Below are 8239 nucleotides of genomic sequence, written 5' to 3' on the forward strand. Positions count from 1 at the left end.
AGCCTAGGTTAGATTAAGTTAGATTGGACACAATTCAGGTTAGGTCTCAACTAGGAAATGTTAGGTTATGTGAGCTCAAATTATGCAAGGTTGGGTAAGTTGAGCCAAACTAAGTTAGGTTAGTTTAGACCCAAGTCAAGTTAAGTGGATTAGACCTAAGTCAAGTTGAAATGAGCTTTGTTATGCTTAAGTTGTGTCAAGTCAGATTAGACTCAAGTTAATATGGATCGATTTAGGGCTAATCCATGTTAAGTTAGGTTAGGCCTATCTAAGATCATGATGATTAGTTTAAGTTAAGTTCAGGTCAACCTTGGTCGATTTAGGTTGAATTTATGTTAAGTCAAACCTAAGTCAAGTCAATTTGGTTTGAACGTAAATCAAGTTAAGTCGTGTTGACTCGATCAAGATTGATTTAAATAAATAAATGTTAGGTTAGATTGGGTTCAACTAATGTATGACGAAGTAGAACATAGTTAAGCCCAAGTCAAGTTAGATGGAGTCTTAGATAAGTTGGATTATATACCAACCTTGTAATTAAATTACAAATAATAAAAGTTAAGTAAAGATCAATTTACATTTACTATAAAATATTAAACTATCAATTTTGAATTTAGAATATTTTAGGAACTCATGCAATTTTAAAAAGTATTTAAAAGTTAATTAAAATATTATTTTTATGTTATAGTGAGTCAAATCCACTTAGCTTCTAACTATAACCCATTTATATGGAAACTTTAGGATTGAGTATTTTTAAATCTATTAATTTAATGAATAACTAAAATAAGGCTTATTATAAAATTGAATTGGAGATGATTTATGAGGCATGCTTCATATTGATAAGTCTATAATCAATGGTGAATCTCCAAAACTTCCAATCATGAAATCAATTATGGATGTTGATATTTATTTTAAACTGAATTTTTATGATTTTTTGTATTTTACACTTTCATATTGCAAACACGTAAAATACTCACTTTCAAATAAAAAACAATATGGTGGGTTTGATAAAAGAAAATTTCTAAACTGATTGATCTAAAAGTAAAAAAAAAAAAACATAATTTTGGACTACTAAATTCATAATTTTGTAATTACATTTTTGGATTAAGTGTATGATATGAATTTCTTAACCCAAAACGTACAAATATTATTTTAGATTTTAGAATTTTGAATTCTTCTAATTGGGTGACTCTTTAAAATGGTACAATTTGGAACTCATCTCACTGTATATATGGTATTCAAAGAGTTGCTTTTGTCCTTTAAGAACATGAAATATATAACAACGGTGAAACTTTTGTCCTTTTGAGTTGTTCAATAAAAAATACGTTAAGATTATACAATAAAAAAAAATTACAACCCGTGGTTCATATAAAATAGAAAGAACAAAGTAATCATTTCGAAATAAGTGGAGTGCAAGCAAAAGTTCATAATTTAATAATTTAATTGATATTTGAATTGTTTGTTTTTCTTTGAAATTGTAATTTCTTTAATGTATATGTTCATAATTTAATAATTTAATTGATATTTGAATTGTTTGTTTTTCTTTGAAATTGTAATTTCTTTAATGTATATGATTAGGGTCAGTAATTATACTTACTAATAAAAAATTATAGTGAATAAAAAAATAGTTTGTTTGAACTCAACTAAAAATTAGTTTAGATAATTTAAATTAAACTATTTTCTTTATCAAATTACATTGCATTAAACTGTATTAAAATTTGTTTTTCACTTTGACATACAATATAACTTTGAAACAGGTTAGAATAGGCTAAAGGTTGAGATAAGTCGGGTCAGACTGAAGATTGAGACAGATAGACCTTACAAAAGTTTGAGATGGATTAAGCCAAAGGTTAAGACGAACCAAGTTGGATCAAACATCAAGATATGTCAGGTCGAGGTAAAGGTTGAGACAAGTCATTTAGGACTGAAGGTCAAGACAAACCAAGTTAGGTCAAAGGTTGAGATGAGTCGGGTCGAGCCAAAGGTTGAGATGGGTCAGGTTTGAAAAAATGTTGAGATGGATTCAAGATAAAATTCAACCAAATTCGATCGAGACATCCCAAGACTGAAACTCGGTTGAGTTGGTCATGACCAACATTTGGTTGAGTCCCCAACTAAAAATTGGCCAAATTCGACAGGAACGAACACAACCTAAACTTGATTTAGGTCAGTTCGACCGAGTCGGCCTTGGTCAAATTCGACTAGGATGACCACGCCCAAAACTCAGTTGAGTTGGCTTTGACCAAAATTTGACCAAGCTAGTCTTAATTGAAATTCAACAAAGTCGACTCTGCCTGAAAATTGTCTGAATTTGGTCAGGTTAGTCACGATCGAAACTCGATCGATTCATTCCGAACTGAATCAAGTAGGCCCCGATCGAAAATCGATTGAATTCAACCAAGTTGGCCATAGCCAAAACTCAGTCTAGTTTGTTCATACCAAAATTGAGTTAAGTCGACCTCAATCGAAAATGATCGAATTCGACCGAGTCTGCTCTAACCAAAAATCAACCAAATTTGGCTTAGTCACCTTAGCCAAAATTTGATTGAGTCAATAGTAACTAAACTGAACTACAACTTTAATGACTTTCAAATAAATATAAAATATAAATATAAAGTATAAATTGAAATATTTTTCACTTAAGGAGTAATTAATTCAACTATAACTTTAGATATTCAAGTTTTTACAACTGAATTTATAATAATATAGTTCACATTTTAATATAAACAATTCAATATTTTTGATATAATATAGTACAATAATTGATAGTTTAGTGTAATTCAATTAATTTGTCTATCCCTAACTTTGACACATGTCATGAAGTAGGCTTTCTAAACCTCTTTTAAAAGCCTTATGAATTGATTTGATAAACAAATAACATCTACGAAATAATTATTAAAATTAATTAATTGACAAATTAATTTTATTACGTAATTCATTTGAAATTTTATTGACATATGTCTTGGATTGGCATCTTGAGTAGCCTCGACCATCAACATTAGCTTCGAGTAGTTAATTTCAGTTCGGAAAGAAACTAAATCAACATAAGTTGATCTACCTTCAACTTTCAACCTTTTATGGTCCATGATCTCTTCAATTATCTTCGTGAAGAGAATGCAAGTACTAATGACTATATCATGATGATAATTACAGTATTTCCTACCTTTTCCTCGTTTTATAAGAAGTTTTTTTTATCTTTGAATAAAATATAAACAATTTATATCTACTTGAATTTCTAAAAAAAATGTAACTTTGATTAGTTATTTTATCTTTCACTAGGTTGTAAAAAAAGTGTATCTACTTTAATTACATAAAAATAAAGATGAAGTGGATAATGTGAACCTAAGGAAGGATCCAAAGAAAGATGGATCATTCCACTTTAAGCTTCACAAGTCAAAACGATAAACAAACCCATGAAGAACTATTGTTAATGGTCAAACTTCGATTTGGGTAATTTCTTTGGTTCTAATAAGTATGGTTAAGTCTTCATTAAGGTATTTTGTGTATGATAAGGGCTTTTACTAAGTCTTCATTAAAGGTAACATCCCTACATTTAAATAACTATATTGATCCTGATTTTAAAAATAAAATTTAGAAAATCTTGCATTTTATTATGTTTTGTAGTTTATCTATATATAGTTTGAATAATGAAAAATAAAACAAATAGTTTTAAAGAAATATTGTAACTAAGTAAAATAGAAATAATAGTGAACATAAGTGAGAGAAAAAGAATAATAATAGAATTAATTAATTAATTATATATTGAAAAAGTAATAATAATTAAATGAACATTCTAATCTAAATATAAGAGATAAGAAAGGATAAAAAGAAAGAATAACGAAAATAGAAAAAGAAAGAAATAAGAAGAAAAGAAGCTAAAGAAATAGGATGAGATAAGATCACATTTAATGTTTACTTGAAACTTTGGATTATAAATAGGTGCAAATGTGATAGGAGGATGCAAAAGAAAGAAGAAAATGTAAGTTAGGTGAGAAAATGAAAAGAGATCAGATGAGATAAGACTACATTAAATGCACATGTGTTGCATGATAATAAGAGAGAAAGAGAAGACAAAAGTGTGTAGCAGTCCTGTTTATTTATTTTATTTTATTTTATTTACCATGTTTATTATCTCATTTCATTTATTTCGACTTATGCATTGATCCTTTATATTAGTTTATATTTTTATTATTATATTTGTTTATAATATTATAATCAATATATAGTTATTTATTTAAAGTTTTTGTTTTTTATTTTTATTTTGTTTTATTTTGTATTATTTTTAAACATCATTATTTATATTCAATATATATTATTAATGTTATCTCAAAGAAAATCTTACTTGTAAAAAATTAATTTTATTTTCTTTAATCAAATAATAATTATTTATATAATAATAGAGGAGTTAGATGTACCATTATTCATATTAAAGAAAAAGGAGGAAAGAAATGATAACATAGGACCAAACTAAATCTCACTTTGTAGGATTAAGCAAAAAAAAAAATTGGGATTTGGTGAATATCTTTTACAAATCCGTAAAAGAAGGAAAAATATTTTTTTTATATTATACCTAAATTTTTTATATGATGTTAATCTTACTTACTTTTTATTCTCTTCTTTCTTTCTTAAAAAAAATATAAAACTTTATACTTTTTAGATCATTTTATCATTGTATCTATATCAAATGAATGTGGTGTACCATATAGAGACTGTAACATCCCAATATCTCACATTGGATAATTCATATTATTACATTTACGGTAACATCCCGTAATCTCACACTTAAAAATTCACAGTTGATATACATATTTTAAACTCAGATTTCAACTATAAACTCCTAAGTATAACTTGAATCCTTCTAACTTATCTTCGATCTCTTTCTTCATTGGTATTGCTTCAGACGACATTCCTTCATCTGCTCCCGTATAATATCACGCATTATACGATCATCGCATTCACATGCACACACATGTAAGGGTGAGCTAACAATTCAATACAATAAACATACCTCGATATCAAACCATACTATGCTCACTATACCAGATCAAATTACATAAACAAATATGAGTTACACACTAAACCACATTGCATGCATCAATATATATCAAACACCAAATCAGAATGCATACACCAATATGCATCATGCATACACCAATATGCATCATGCATACACCAATATGCATCATGCATACACCAATATGCATCAAACACCAAATCAGAATGCATACACCAATATGCATCACGTCCATCCATCCCAAAAGTCATACAAATTGACTATATCGCATACATTCACATACTCTCCACATAAATCACATCATTATAATTCACAATCATATTCAGATGCATAAATTCAAATCTAATAAAGTCCAATTATTTCAGAAATCATACAAACTGAATATATTCCAACAAGATATATTACACAATAATTTAACAGTACATAATCTGTTCAATAGGATTTAAGTTAAAAACTCGTCGAGTATACTTCCAGGAAAGAGAGGTGCGTCACAATGGACAACTTAAGTACCAAATCTTTCCTTAGCCAAAGCGTTCCTCAACTAGTTTTTAACAAATTTCTTATTTACAGATTTAAAACAATAGCATATAATATTAACACCGAAAGTTAATATAGATATCAAAAAATAGAAATTAAGCAATATTGAGATCCCTGAGAAGATACGAAATTAATATCTATAAATCTGTAACTCCGATTTCAAATCTGAATGGTCACAATAATTCACTATTTGTTATAAATTACATATTAAAATTTCAGGTTGATCCAACGGTTAACTAGATAGATATTGAGGTTTTACCGAGGTAACTCAGGTGCAGAATTTTAAGTGGTTTTTGGTTATACTCAAATGCGGAACTAATTTCCCTAATCACAGACATTTAATTTCAAATCTGAACGGTCAAAATGACTTAATATGTCTTATGAATTACATACTAAATTTTGGGCTCAATCTAACGGTAAATGAAATATATATAAAATTTTTACCATGATAACTTAAGAACAGAAATATAGTGTTCATCAGATTTTTCAAAACTTAAAACTTATTTTCTCCAACCATAGACTTTCAATTAAAAATCCGATCGGTCAAAGTGTATTAATATATCTTAGGAATCATATATAAAATTTTCAAGTTGATCTAATGGTCAAATGAGTCATAATATATATTTTACCGAGGTGACTAAGTAACAGATTTACAGGGGTAATTAATTTACTCAAACATGCAGGATTTATTTCTCTAAGTACAGACTTCTAATTACAAATCCAAACGGTCAAAGTGAAGAAATAGGTCTTAGGATTCATATATTAAAATTTTAGTTAAATCCAACGGTCAAAATAATTAAAAGAAAAGTTTTACCATACTAACTCGAAAATAAGAAAATTATAATCATGAAAACTAAATTTATATAAGTGAATAGATAACTACCATTACCAAAATTTTAACATACTCATAACTCATATTCATTATCATAACATGGATAAAAATCATATACAAGAAGGATTAGCTCCCCTTACCTCTATTCCAGACTTAATCTCCTACTCCGAATTTGTTTCCCTGAAATTCTTCAGAACCTCTACTCTTCTTGCAACTAAAAATTTCTCCCTAACTCTTTCTTCTCTATTTCTCAAGCTCTCACTTGATTCCTCTTTTTTTTTGGTGCCAAATACCCTTCCCTCCTATGGCTATTTATAGGTAAAAAAAATTTACTATTCATTAATATTTTAATATTATTTATTATTTTAATATTATTTAAAAAATAATATTTTAATCATTTACTCACCAAATCTGATCTTAGTTTCTACCTACTAATTTCTTCCATGCTAAGGAATCTTAATGCTGAAAATTTATTTTTATTATTTTTTTTTTTTTACTATTTACTATTTACTATTCACTTTTTACTATTCACTATTCAATTTTTACTATTCGATTTTCTTAAAAAAAATACTAAATAAGTTATCAAAAATTTTAACTTCTCCTTATAAAATTACTATAATTTTATATCCAAAATTTACATTTTTCTATCCACTAAAATTATTATTACTAATAAAATGCTAAAATTTACTACTATATATATATATATATATATATATATATATTTTTATTTTTATGGGTCTTACATTCTCCCCAACAACAAAAATTTTCGTCCTCGAAAATTGGACATAAAATAAGGTTATGATTATTTCACCTTATCTTCTAATTTCCTTGTAAATTCATTTACTCTTCTTTCCCAAACTACTTTGACTAAGTAGATGATCTTTCCTCTAAGTCATTCTATTCGATGGTTTTCTATACTTAGGGGTTGCCCTCTTAATGAGACATCTTCTTTTTTTTTTTGTAGTCGCATCTACTTCTAAAATGTGAGAAAGATCTAACACACACTTTCTTAGTTAAGTAGCATTAAAACTAAATGAATGTTGACTGATGTGCTTAAGAGAAATTTCCTCGTGTGAAGAGCTTCTCCCACACTCGTGGTTGAACTTACTAATAAGAAGATATTACTCTAACGGTTTTCTCCTAAAATCAACATACGACTTCTACCTACTGAGATTCCTAAGTCATAATTGACTTAATAATAGACCCAAAATCTCCTCCTTTTACAAAAACCTTTTAATTTAAAATCTCATCACCTAAAACAAAAATAATCAACCATTAATTTCCATACCAGATTTATGTAACCTAACCACTCATAGTAATAACTTATGCCAAATCATCACTTATAGCTCAAAACTTTCAACTTCCAACTTTTTACTCTAACCTATAATGAACTACTCTTGGTTTTAGATTAGATTTTCCCCTTAACTTCAGGATTTTGTTTTTGTCTTTAGTTGACAATTGGCAGCCCCTGAATTCTTAAAATCCCTTGGATGTATGAAAATAGGTGGGGCTCTCTCCAAATTGCTTGTCCGTTTCTTCACTTGTGCCAAGATCACTCATAAACTATAATCACAAGATTCGAGAAAACTTTTCATTCCTACTATAACTAGAAAGTGATTCTCCTTATAGATCCTTATTTAAGACTTCCATGACCATGTAAAACTCTAAGAATCGTTCTTTTTCCGTAACAATTTTCCATTATATTTTCTCAACACAGTTTCTACTCCTAGAAATTGTACGCCTCCAAAAGCCACTTATGTTTACCAAAAATTTTACTAGATTGCTCCACCTTACCCTATACTTCTATTTTCCGTAAAATTTCTAATTACTCTGATGATTACACGGAGTCCAAAACACTA

Source organism: Vigna umbellata, chromosome 7 (assembly GCF_029865625.1).
Source record: "Vigna umbellata cultivar VRB3 chromosome 7, Vumbellata_1.0, whole genome shotgun sequence".
In the NCBI taxonomy this organism is placed as follows: Eukaryota; Viridiplantae; Streptophyta; class Magnoliopsida; order Fabales; family Fabaceae; genus Vigna; species Vigna umbellata.